This window comes from Peromyscus leucopus, chromosome X (genome assembly GCF_004664715.2).
Source record: "Peromyscus leucopus breed LL Stock chromosome X, UCI_PerLeu_2.1, whole genome shotgun sequence".
NCBI lineage: Eukaryota > Metazoa > Chordata > Mammalia > Rodentia > Cricetidae > Peromyscus > Peromyscus leucopus.
Window position 1 is genome coordinate 33,036,165 of NC_051083.1, and position 13,853 is coordinate 33,050,017.

At 42.2% G+C, this 13,853-nt stretch overlaps 1 protein-coding gene across 3 annotated transcripts in view; it reads left to right on the forward strand.

The window, feature by feature from the left end:
• The first annotated feature begins 9,050 nt into the window (after positions 1 to 9,050).
• Cdkl5 (cyclin dependent kinase like 5) overlaps positions 9,051 to 13,853 on the forward strand; it is a 177,018-nt gene continuing 172,215 nt past the window's right edge. The window contains exons 1-2 of one of the 3 annotated variants that reach the window (XM_028873263.2): positions 9,051 to 9,154; positions 11,501 to 11,553. The gene's annotated coding sequence lies outside the window, so the exon portion shown is untranslated. The remainder of the gene's footprint in view (positions 9,155 to 11,500; positions 11,554 to 13,853) is intronic. The other 2 variants (XM_028873262.2, XM_028873264.2) reach the window with 2 other exon arrangements.

Genomic DNA, 13,853 nt, shown 5'->3' on the forward strand with positions numbered 1-13,853 from the left:
TGTTTAGAATATTGTGCTTATGCAGCTCATTTGAAAAGCTAATGTATAATTAAGAAATACAGGTTAATAGTCTTCTATAATAATCAAACTTGTAGTTATATTAGGTAGGTTTTCAAGGTTAAGCACAGATATATTTTAGATAGAGAGGTGATCTTCAAATGCTTCAGATTCATACAGAATATGGTATTTAAGATCTTTAATAATGTAAGGTTTTTCATGACAGCAAGATACATCTGCCCCCTGGCAGCACCAATCTACTTCATAAAAGGATGATGGGTATCAAAGAAAAACTATATGGAGTTTTCATTCCATGTGGCAAAGCTATACATTTGGGCAAGAAACTGTCCTTGCCTCAACTGCTGACAGTATATTGTCCAAACTGAAGATGCAGAACACAAAGGAATGCAACTGCTGAAATTCAAAAATCTTGCTTCATAGAAAAGTCTGCCAGATATTCTAGGCCTATAGGCCAAAGATAGATGCCCTAACATTGCAAAAGAACCTTGGGGGGGGGGTGACTGTCCAGGCAGTCATATGTCTCTGTTGTTTCTATACTTTTGGAAGTGGCTTGCACTGTAATCTCTGTTTACTCAAGTAGTATATCCTTCTGGGGTCTTTGATGGAGTTGAAGACTCTATAATTATAGTTACAGTTTTCCTTAGTTGTAATAGAATGTAAATTAGGTGTAAAACTTTGGACTCACCAGGATAGGATAATGGAGTATTTTCTCTGAGTTTGCCAAATACAAATGGACTGGATAATGCAAATATAATTCTTGCTTGATAATTGTTCTCATTGTATATAGCTTTGCTATATTAAAGTTAAAACCTTTCCTTTTTATTTAGACAAAAAGGAATATATGTTGTTGAATAGAATATTTGTTTAACTATGTAAAGATGTGTTGCATTTGTGTTGCAGAATAATTTCTTAACTATGTAAAGACATGTTGCTGTTTTATCTTGCCTGCCTAAGACATCTAATGGGTCTAATTAAAAGCTGAATGGCTAATAGTTACACAGAGGAAGGATAGGCAGGGCTGGTGGGCAGAGAGAAAAGGGGAGTCAGTCAGCCAGCTGGGGGCCAGCCAGCCAGCCATGGAGGGAGCAGGAAAGCAGATGGACAGTACATAGATTGAGGTAAATGACCTGGAGGCAGCACACAGATTTATGGAGATGGGTTAATTTAAGTTCTTTTTAAAAAGGCTAACTAGAAACAAGCCTAAGCTAAGGCCAAGCATTACATTAATAATCAGTCTCCATGTCATGATTTGGGGGCTGGCAGTCCAAGAAAGTTGGCTACAATTCCACCTTTTCATTCCAATCTACCTCCCACAAATGGGTTGACCCCAAATTGTGTTCATCTTTCTTTTACTCTTTTTTTTTTGTCTGTTAGCATACATTTCTCAGTCCATTGTCTGGATCCCTGATTTCCCTCTGTGTATGTCAACAGAGCCTGAAATGAGCGAATGTGTGGGAATACAGATGAGCTAATTAATGGATTAATTCAGCAGATGCTTATTGATTGTCATGCCCCATGCTAGGCATCAGGAAAACAACTCAAAACTAATAAAGCTCAATCCATACACTTCTTTTTTCTTTGTTGTTGTTGGTTAGAAAGGATTTCCCTGGCTGACCTGGAACCTGTAGACAGTCTTCCTACCTCTTCCCCTGAAAACTTGTATACAGGTGTGCATCACTACATAGGGCTAATTTTTTGTTGATGTTGTTCTTCTCTTTGTTCTATAGTCCAGCATGGCTTTTCACTTGCTATGTAGCTGAGAATGATTTTGAACTTCTGATCATTCTGCCCCTACCCTTCCCATCCTGAGTGCTAAGATTACTGGGGTATGATATCATGTTCAGTTTATGTACTTCTGGGGATTGAACTAAGGGCTTTGTGTGTGGTAAGCAAACACTCTAACAACTGAGCTACATTCCCAGCCCCATTGTGTGTGCTTTTATATAACTGTCTTAGAATTCTAACAGGTCTTATAAAGAGCCTGTAAAATTGCATTGAATCAGGTCTGTTATTAAAACTAGAAAAGAAAAGGTACAACCATTTTATTACTTTTAGCACTTATATTCTGTGGACTCATTTATTTTTGTAAGCATTAAATGCTGTTTTAAAAATGTTTTTCCACTTTTAATTAAAATCTTGGGATATGGTAATATGTTATATAGTCTATCTTACTTTACCTGTGCATATTCAGGGAAAAGGTATTATTTGGAATCATTTCACACTGTCAAAATCTTGTAAGGGACTAATATTAGTAAGATGATCATTAAGTCACTGCGCACTTGAGCTAAGCAAGAAAACAATGGAGGAAAATGAAATGAATAGCGTGGGCATAGTGGAACATGCCTGTGATCCCAGCAGCCAGGAGGTTGAGCCAGACTGGGCCGCATAGGGAGACCTTTTCTGGTGTAGAAGGACAATACAGAGCTCACTGATCCACCTTTATGCACATTGTTATCATTTGACTTCTCCAAGAAGCTTTAATTTGATAACTGTGAAAGGCAGAAAGGAATCTCCCATGCACAGCTGTTGTGGGAGTAAGAGAGACATCATAAAGAAAGCTCCTGGGACATAACAACATTTATGTGCTTCCTACTGAAATAAGGGTAGAGCCCAATGTTTAGGGGGTTCAGCTTCTTGGGTCAGACACCTGGGGCCTGTTTCTGCTACCTACTGCATGGGTAAGATTGGGCAGGTTACTGAAACCTCACCCGTGAAATGGAGATAGGAACCGCATACATGAGTCAGGACTGCAGCATAACAAATTAGCACAAAATGGGTGGCTTCAAACAACAAATGTGTGTCATCTCCTAGTTTCTGAGGGTTAAAAATTCATAAATGGCTTAGTGGAATGGTTCTGGCCTGGGACTTTCATGAGGTTGAACACCATTTATGACCTCTTATTACATCAGGACCACACATGACCATTACTTTTGCAATATTTTATTAGGTGAGAGCAAGTATATAGCCTAAACAAAGGGGGTTTTGTGGGTTAATTTTATCATTAATAAAAGTGTGTGTGTGTGTGTGTGTGTGTGTGTGTGTGTGTGTGTGTGTGAACAACTAGTGGGAACTGGTCTTTCCTTCTACCAGGTGGATCCTGGAGATAGAAGTCAAGATATCAGGCTTGGCAGCCAATGCCTTTACCAGCTGAGCCAATTTACCAAGTCTCTTTTGTGTGTTCTTAAGATAAAGGCCAGTGACTCTTTCTCCCCTCTGCTTCCTACAAACTCTATGGTCAGAGACATTAGGTTTGGTGAGGGAACTGGAAATACACTCTAAGGAACTGGAGTACAAAGGAAAGGTTGATCCTAACACCTGATCACTTCGTTTGCCTTTAGGCATGTGCCTGGTGGGGTGATGATGGTGAGAGGCAGAAGGGGGAAGTGGGGATTTTTGTTTATGTATGTTTGAAACTTTTATGTTTTTCAAGACAAGGTTTCTCTGTGTAGCCTTGACTGTGCTGGAACTCACTTTGTAGACCAGCCTTGAACTCACAGAAATCCACTTGCCTCTGCCTCCCCAGTACTGGGATCAAAGACTTTCGCCACTACAATTTTGAATTTCGGCCAATTCAAAATTGACTGAATTTTTTTTTTTTTTTGAGACAGGCTCTCTTGTATCATGAAGCTGACTTCAAACTTGATGTGTAGTAAGGATATCCTTGAATTTCTGATCCTCTTGATCATCCTTCACTCCTGAGTGATGGGATTCCAGGTGTGTATCCAGCTACAATCCAGTTAAGCCATGCTAGGAATCAAATGCAAGGTTTCATGCATACTAGGCAAGCACTCCACCGAGTGACAGTATCTCTGGCTCCTAACGATGACTTTTTAAAGTAATTCTTGTATTCATTATGGCATTGTCATAGTATATATGTATAGTTTGTTCTAACTTATCCCCTTCTCCAACTGTCTCCATCACTTCCATCTGCCACCATGAGCTCTGTCTCCCTCTAGCTGGTTCCTTTCCTTCCCCCAGATATCCCTCCTTCTACTCTCATGTCACATTTCTTCCATCGTCCTCTGAAACTGGGGGTTTCGATCCAATGCAGCTTTCTAGTATTAAGCTGGATTCTTTTTTTTTTTTTTTTTTTTTTGGTTTTGTTTTATTTTGTTTTTTTGAGACAGGGTTTCTCTGTGTAGCCCTGGCTGTCCTGGAACTCTCTCTGTGGCCCAGAGTGGCCTTGAAATCACAGAGATCCACCTGCCTCTGCCTCCTGAGTGCTGGGATTAAAGGTGTGCACTCCACTGCCTGGCTAAACTGGATTGCTTCTTAAGAGCTGGAAAAGACCCAAAAGTCAGAAGAATCAACCAAAAATGTAAGGGGACATGAAAGGCAAATTTGCCATAAAATAGGACTCCAGGTATTGATTATAGGGAAAAATGCTTTAAGTTTATATATAGTCCACAGAATGGAGCCTGTTGAGTAACAACTAAAGCTTATAAAGTCCTTGCTATGGGCCATGTGATTAGCTAGGCATTTCGTAGTCACCCACCTACATGTGAGGCAAGCACAAATGTTGTGTTTATTCATTTTATAGAAGAGGAAACTGAGGCACACAGAGGCTGAGTAACTTATGAAAAGCGATATCTGAAGCTAGAATTTGAACCGAGGCAAGCTGACCTTCCATCGTGTTAGGTGGTACTCTAGGCTGTCGTTTGCTTCCACTCTCTCCAACCCTCCTTCCTTCCTTTGGTTTTTAATCACATAGTTCAGGCAGGCCTTGAACTAGCTACGTAGCCAAGGATGACCTTAAACTCCTGGTCGTCTGGCCTTTACCTCCAGAGTGCTGGAATCACAGATGTGCACCATGAGTCCTGATTTATTTGGTGCTGGGGATCCAGCCCAGGGCTTCATATATGCCAGGCAAATTCACTACCAACTGCATTATTTCCTCAGCCCATTTTTTTAGATTGTTTTTCTTTTTAGACAAGCTCTCACTCTCTAGCCCAGGTTGGCCTCAAACTATTAAGTCCTTCCTCAATCCTCATAGGTGAAGGGATTATAGGCATAAGTCAAGAAGGTGGTCTTTTCATTTTTACTTCCTGCCTGGCTACTGGCCAATCAGCACTTTATTTATCAATCAATCATCCACAGCACAGGTGACAATGTTTTTACTTCCTCTGACATCAGGATAACTCTCTGGTCAACTCTCACTATCTGTGGTGGTATTATTAAGGCAGAGTATACAGACAAAGCTCATGTGGGCAGAAGCTATATCTTCAAACATTTCCTTGTTGTTTAACTTTGGTTTCGGATTTTTGAGACAGACTCTAACTATGTAGCTCTGGCTGTCCTGGAATCAGGCTGGCCTTGAAAAGCAGAGATCTGCTTGCCTCTGCCTCCCAAGTGCTGTGATTAAAGTTCTGTGCCAGAATGCACTGCCATTTCATTTTTGAAGCAGAGTTGGAGTTTATTTAGAGGGGATTTTTTGAATATGAGTGTATGTGCATATGTGTGCATACATGTGTAGAGGCCAGGGGTATTGTCAATCAGGAGATCTGTGCTTGTTCTGAGCCTGGGACTTGCTATTAGTTAGGTTGGCTGACTAATTAGCCCAGGGAGTCACATGCCTCTGCCTCCCCAGCCCTGGATTACAAACCTTCTAGCACACCTTTGTCACCAGGCTTGGCTTTTTCTGTGGGTGCTGGGAATGAATTCAGCCCCTCATGTTTGAGCAGTAAGCAGTTTACATGTTGAACCACCTTCCCAGCCCCAGAAGGAGATCTGGAAGATAGATTTAAACACAGATGTTAATATCAAGAGAGAAAGAACAAGACAGACCCTGAATTGTGAACTTGGGCTTCTCAGAGGAAAGTCAGTTCTTAAAATTTTTTTTGAAGATGTGATCGCAATTTAAGATGATGTGTTAAAGGTATAGAAGGACATCAGAGTGTTGAGGCCAACATTCATGTTCCTTCCACACTATTTGTGGCTAAATTTAGTGCCTGGAGATCAAAGATAAAGACTTCAAAAACTTAAAGTTCTGGACATGAATTTCTAAAATGACATTTACTTAAATAGCATAAACCTCATATTTAGTTTTTGCTCTCTTTGTTGAGACAAGGTCTCACTTGTGTAGCCATGGCTGATCTGGAACTCACTATGTAGACAGTGAGTGGCCTTGAACTTGCTGTGATCCTCCTGCTTCTGCCTTTCAAGTGCTGGCCTAGCACAGGTGTGCTACCACACCCTATTTGTTCATTTCTTTTTTTTCTTTTCATGTGTCATAGACTTTGAATAAAATCATGTAAGATTTGGGATGATTTGAGTTCTGAACAGGGCACTTACGGATGTGCCCTTCTGCCTACAAGCATTATCAATTCACCCATCAGGTTGATTCTTCTGCCTTGCGTAGACTCAGGCTGTATCATGAAGTTTAGGCCCAGATGGGTATTTTATAAATGTTCGTGTTGTCAAGAACCTACTTTTTAATTTCCTTTTCTGTCTTTTTTAAACTTTACCTTAATTAGTACATAGGCTTTGGCTTAAGGCTGGCTTTCAATTACAAAATGGCTGTCTGTGGCATTTGGGGTATTTAAGTTCCTTGCTCATCCAGAAGGTATAAGGGGGAACTCTCACTTTCAAACCATGGGATGCTAAGCTTTTTCTTTTAGTCTAATCAAACCACATAGGGATTGACTGAGACTAATTTGGACTCAGCCTCTCTATGTGTTGGGGGCCCGGATATCTGAAAACAGTAGTGGTTCCATTAGAAGGGAGAGGGAGCAAATAGATGCTGAGCAGGCTCTGAAGCTGGTTCTCCATGGTGAGACTCTTGCTGAGACATGTGAGGATTAGAGATAACTGTGTAACACTATCAGGTTGTCCAGTGTAGCAAATAGAAACAGAGGATACCCATTGAAACGTGAATTTCAGATAAATAGCAGCTCATTTTTCAGTATGTGTATTCCATTCTGACAGTGATTAAAAGGCTTACTTGGTCTTCTAGCCTTGTCCTGAATGTATTTGGGATAAAAATACATGTATTAAAAGTTATTTGTTTATCTAAAATTCAAACTTATGGGAGTAGCCTGTATTTTCTCTGTCAGCCTTAAATATCTGTAGCATTCTTAACACAGCAGCAGGCATTTGCAGGGAACTATTACTGCTCTTTTTACATAAGAAAAGACCTCAGGTAAATGACAGCGTGGTGTTTCTTAAAAACACTTAAAATGTCTAGTTTTCTCTCAAAAGAGGAATTAACTGAACAGGATGTGGCTCCAACAAACCAGTGCTGAAAACCAGATCAAAGCGAACGTTCCCCAGTGAAAGGCCGTGTTTGCCCATGGCATGGCACATTGGAAAACATCTAATAGAGCTACTTCAAACGACATTGAACTTAAATCTGTGGGCATTCTATTGTTTTTTTTTTCTTACCTTCTCAATTTATTCAGATAAACCATCCTTCATTTGATTCCAAGGCAGTGCTGCTGAAATTTCTAGTACAAAGGCATTGACAGGGGGTAATAATGCGGTGATTGTCCCAGGATTTCTGGCTCCACGTGGGTGAAGCATGAGGTCACAGCACTGTTATTTTGCAACTGGAGGAGGCAGGAGCCTCTGCAGAGCCTGACTCCATTTTCCCTCACTGTTAATCCACTGCTCCTACCTGGAAAATTGGCTAATATGCTTCCCGAGAAAGTAGATGCCTTCAATTGCTTATGAAATATTCACCACATTATGAAAAAGAAAATCTTATTAGCTTGGCATCGAGTGGACAAACCCATTACATAGCTACCTGTCATTACTAGATTCAAGACAAGAGTAGATTAAGTGGATTTTATCCAAGATCTCTGTTTCCTATTACACACTGCTATTTCTGATTTGGCGGTGTCTTCGACCTCATACACTACCTATTTTCTGTCCCTTCCTAAAACCCAGAAAACCCTTATTCTTCCTCTCTGCTTTAAAAAAGTGTTTCAAAATCATCATGCAGCTTTTCATAGATTTGTCTGCAACGTCTTTAACAAAATCATTTTTTCTTATTTTTTTTTTAAAGTGCCCTGTGAGACTATATCTGTATCTCATCCCCTATTCATCCTCATTGGAAACCTGATCCACGGTGAGTATTAAGATCTTTATATTTCTACTGGCCGGACGATGACTTCATTGCTTTTTTACCAGCTGGGGAATCTTGTAAGGCAGAGCATCGGACCGGAGTAGAGTTGTGGGTTGATGCCGCAGCCGCTGCCGCCGAGGTTTGCACGCTTCCAGCTGCTGTGTAAGGAATCCTCTGGCTGCCAGTTCTTTGCTCTTAAGTCACCCCAGGGGATCGCAGGCTGCTAGATGAACGTGCATAAGAATGTGTTTGCGCGCGCGTGCACGCACAACTGCAACAGTTAGGCAGCAGCAATAGACTTCGATATCATTTTTTCTAAACCAACGACCGAGATGAGCTAACCTTCGTCCTTTATTTTCAAGCAGTGCCCGGGCTCCCGCCCAAAATGTGCTCCCCGCCCTCCACCCACTCCGCGCATGGGTCCCCAGGGAGGGAGGTTAGGATAGCTGCGCTGCAGGCAGGATTCCCCCTTTTTTTTTCCACCGCAGTGACAGGTGGATTCCCGAACCTCCTCACCCCCCTCCCCTCAACCCTCATCCACCCCTCTCTCAGTCACGATCTCCCCCCCCCCATTCCTCTCTCACTTCCCCCTCCCCACAGAAGCTCTCAGTTGGAGCACCGCCCCTCCCACCCTTGCAGCCCAGGTTGCTAGGGCTTGGCCGGGCAACCAAACCTGGTGCGCCAGGCGGAGCGTCGCGAGCGCGCATAAGCGCGTTCGCGTAGCAGATTGCTAGTACAAGAAACCCGCGTTCTAGGATTTCGGGGATTCGAGAACGAGCGGCGTGGGCGGGGCGCGCGAGCCCGAACCCGAGCACGAGCGCTTTCTCTTCATTGGCGCCTATCAGGAGTAGGCGGGGCCAAGGCGGGACCTAGCGGGAGGAGAGGAGCTTGCCGATTGGTTCGAATGGGCAGGCCGGGGGCGTGGCAATCAGCAAATTAGGCTGCGCGTTCGCTCCGGCAAGAGGGCGGGGCCGGAGGTTTCGATTACTTGTCGCTGCCGCTAGGGAAGGTAAAGCGGTGACGGCGGCCGCGGGAGTGGAGGCTTCCCCACTAGAGGTGGGGGGACTCGGCAGGGTGAGTAGTTGCGTCCGCCCTTCAGGCCGTCTCACGTTGGCAGTGTGTCCACCAGTTTGTCCCTGGAGAGAACCCAGTCGGTCTACTCCGGAGGGTGACCGAAGGGGCGGCGGCGCCGGTCCCTCCACAACGGGGCGACGCGGCGAGGGCGTCCCAAGCAGGAATCTCCCTAGGCGACCCACTGCGCGTCTTGAGGGGCTTCTCGGCAGGGCTGGGGCTGGGATTTTTGGTGCCAGGAGACAGAGGGGCTATGCTAGAGGAACAGTGGGGTCGAAGCCGGACTGGCGGGGCTCCCCTCTGCTGCAGGTCTGCGGTGTCCCCACCCCGCCGCCCCCGTGGCTAGGGCTCTCCGGGGCTTGCGGCGAGGGAAGCCCTTTTCCGCTAGCGCTGAGAAGGGCCCGAAACCCCCGCCCAAGTTCTCAAAGAGCCCGGGACCCGCCAGCAGCTGCGACTCGTAGCCCCGGTCCTTCTGACCTTGGCTGCCCGGGAGGGTGGGCGAGCGCCCCGCCTGCAGCCCCGCAGGTTTCTGCCACCTTCCACGGGACAAGTTTTTCAGGCGTTGCTGTGAAGTTCACGACTGGCGTGCTGGCAGAGAAGCAGAAATTGACCCCTTCTCAGACCTTCCTACCCTTTGGACCTTCATAGAAATTGAATCCTGGGGTTTGGAACCATCTGCCAGAACGAACAGGTCCTTCTGGAATTGACACCTTTTTTTTTTTTTTTTTTTTTTTTTTTTTTTTTTTTTGGTGCCCACGTTGGGGTAAAAAATAACCTGGGCATATTTCAGTGTAAAAGCAGATCTTTCTTGAGGGTTTTGTTTTTTCGCTTCACTTGAGTGGTATGGCACAGATGCTTGAATAAGAAAAGCCTGACCTTAGTATCTCTCCAGACAGACTAGAAGGATGCTGTGATATTTAAATAGTTGCAGATCAGTATTCTGTTAACACAATTTATTTTTAATTGGCTGAAATTTAAGCTGATTTTAGAAAGTATTGACACAGAATAATTTCTTTCCGTGCATCTGATTTAGGCTTGTTTGAATGTAATGGTTATGTAGGCAGTATAAAAGATTACACAAATTAATTTGTCTGAGAGCATTTGAGTGAAAACAGGATGCATAAATATGTATAGAATATAGGATTAGGGTTTTAGGTAACATCTGCTGGAACACTTCCAGCTTGTTTCTTTCTTGCTGTAGGGTTACAAAAAAGACATTTTTACTGGTGACACTTTGGAATTACAAAGTGCATAACATTTAGATGTAAATTCGTTTTTAATTCTTTTAAATGTTTTAAAATATTTTCTTGAAATGTGAAGAGGCTCTGTTTCCTTATCCCTGTTATCTGGTGTTGAAAGGGAGAGTATGATCTTACATTTAACAACCCAACTAGGATTCATTAATAATAAAAACGTAAAAGGCCTCCATCTTTCCGAGAATATGGTAGTTAAGTACCTAGGAAGCCTTTTCAATTCTTTATTAAAAGTACTATTTTAGGTTGGAGCATTTTTGGCGTTGCTGCTGGAACGGGAGTAAGGAAGTCTGCAGCAGTATTACCAGTTTGACACCACCAGTGGGTGTTTCTGTTGACAAATGCAGAGAGAAGAACATTTGGGAAGGAAATCATTTTTGGGGGGTGGGATGGGGTGGGGTAAGGAGGGGAGGGGAGGGGAGGGGAGAAGCTGGAGAACTAAAGCTGCCAACAACACTGTGTGCCGGCATTGCACAAGTCCAGGGCAGCCTAGTTAGGGAGGACAAGACCATTCGGCTGCATTAAAGACTAGAACTCCAAAAGAGGCACACCAAATAAAGTTAACCATTCCAAGAGCGTTTAATAGTCTGCCATTTCTGGGTACTTGGGAAGAGGGCTTCTCTTGGAAAAGGCATCAAATCCTTTTTAGTTGGCTTGCCTTTTAAGCATAATCAGTGCAATGGTTCATTTGATAGGTAGAAATAGAAACAGTGTACTGTTCTTATTGTATTGATTTAGCATAACTCCTAAGCCTATTTTTTGAATAAAAATAACTTGATATATTAGAAAAATTATTCAGAAATAAAATTCCTTTCCCTGGGTGCATTAGTTTTGTCATTGCTCAGTCTTAAAATTTATTAAAGATTAGGGACTTCATAAAGCACGCCCCCCCCAGGGTTTCGATTTTGTTGTTGTTTATTCAAGGGCCCTAACTCCATCTACCATTCTACGTTCTTGGAGTTATTTCAATCTGAGGCATCCTCTCTGCTCCCTGGGGTTCTGTAAAGGAAAGGTTTCCATTGAGAGAAATTGCAGGGCCATCTCACATAAATAATAGAAGGTTGACTGATTGCGAATTCAATGTATTCTGTTCCAGATATTCTACATTTGAGAAGAACCAGACTTTACGTGGCATTTTCTGTTTTGAAGGTGCAGTATTCTCACACTACAAACCTTAAATATAGAGGTGGAGAAATTCCTATAAGCGTGCATTTCCCCCACCCCATTTCTCCACAGTGGCTAAGCATCTGTGAGAGATTCTCAGCCACAGTTGAATTGTTGGAAATGACAGCAGCTCCTCTTACAGAAAGTTAGCCTTTCAGTACAATTTGCATTTCAGTTTACTTAATAATAGAAAATCGAGCTATAGCTGAGAAATAAGCTTGTAGAAAATTGTAAAGAATCAAGCTTGGGAATATTTTCTTGTTTAAAATTTCATCTTTTTCCTTCTTCCATTTTGACGCTTTGGGTGGTTATCTCCCTTATTTTAGTAGGATTTTTAGTATTTGGCTATTTGAAGGGGTGCTAATATAAAATTTTATTTTGGGCAGTTAATGTGAGAGTGTAACACTTCAGTATAAGAAATTGATGGCAAATAATAACATGAGGCATTTCAAATGAACAAAGCAATCCGCTGGCACAGATCTGAAACAGGAAGATTTTTTTTTTTCCTTTGGAGCCTGTCCTGGAACTCACTTTATAGACCAGGCTGGCCTCGAACTTACAGAGATCCGCCTGCCTCTACCTCCCCAGTTCTGGGATTAAAGGCGTATGCCACCACCGCCCGGCTAGGAGAGAGATCTTTTATATAATCCTTAACTTTAGTACAAAACCCCAGCAAGATTGGAACTATTTAGTTGTTTCCTGATTAAAAAAGACTTCACTCAGAATCAGGAAATTTTAGATCTTAAGGTTTTATTTTTGGCAACGTCAGAATCCTTGACAGAGGAGAAGATAGAATGTCAAAGGTTGTTGGTTGTGTGTCAGTTGGACCACATATTTCAACGTAGGAAAATAATGCAATCAAAAGATAATACTTAGAGCTGGAGATGGAACTCAGAGGTAGAGTACATGGCCCTGAATTGGATCTCTAGCAGCAGAGTAGAATGGGATAGTAGTCTGCATTTAAGCTCTCTGTAGAGTTTCCACTCTTTTTTCAACCTTAAACTCAACATTTTTTTAATTTTGATAATTCACAATTTTGGTATTTGGATTTTTATTTTATTTTTAGATGGGATCTTATCTTTAGTCCAGGTTGGCTTGGAACTAACTCACTATGTATCCCAGGCTGGCAATCCTCCTGCCTCAGCTTCCCAGGTTTTGGGATTACTGGAATGAGCTACTACCTACGCTTGATCTAAATTTAATTTTATATATTTTTGAGATTTTTTTCCCTTATATGGGACAGTGAATGCATTAGTGAATTACTCAAAGACTGGGTCTCATTTCTCATTGAGTTTATACATTTCTTCAGACAGGGGTAGGAATTTGGGAGGCAGTTCTGTCAGTGAATATGAAAACTGAGACCAAGGACTTTCTACCTAAAGAGATGTTTAACAGTTAAACATTTCAGATTTGGGGATTAACAGAAAATTATTTATTGAGTAAAAGGGACCAAGCTCTTGGAAGTTTGTTAACAGTTTGAATTAAGCTTTTTACTTAAAGATATTTGTTTTTTGGGGTACTTTTCAGCAGAGTTGTTTTGGGTGCAGCTTCTCTTTTGTATAGTCTGCTCTATAATTCTCATAATGCTACATCTATTGATCTTACTGAATACCAGATGCTGTGGCAAATTATTTATTCACATGCGTGCATATGTGTGCTCACAGCCTTTCTCCAAGGTAGATATTTTCCTTATTTCTCATATACGTCAGATGGGCTCAAAAATAATTTGCACATATTAGCTAGCTAGTCAGCAGAAGAGGCAAAATTGCCATCCAAACCGGTCTGACTTGAAATTGTGCTTTTCCAAGCCCTGCTTTCTGCTTCTCTATAAGAGTGTGGTTCCTAAAGCCTGTTTTGAGTTCATTCTGTACATTGTGCCTGGGGAGTCCTGGAGGTATAAATTTGCTTCCTGGGTTTGATGGGCCTCGTTGCCAAGGCTGCCTGGCCTTTTGTGACATAGAGGACTGGATCTATCAAGACTTCTGGTTAGGACAACCAGAAGTATAGACTTTTTACACCACAGCCTCATTGGTTTGATTCCTTTGTAAATGAAAGTTGTACATATAATTATGTATGTCCAAAATGAGATAATTGTTTCTAGTTAAACACTGGGTATTTCATGTTTATGCATATTCATTGTAGCTTTTCACTGGCTGATTAAATTTACTATACTAATAAAGGCTATGAGGATACCCGTTGAATTCAGTTTTGTCTTTATGTGTATGTGTTACTAGAGATCGAACCCAGGGTATTGCACATTTTAGGCAAGTACTCAACTACTAGCT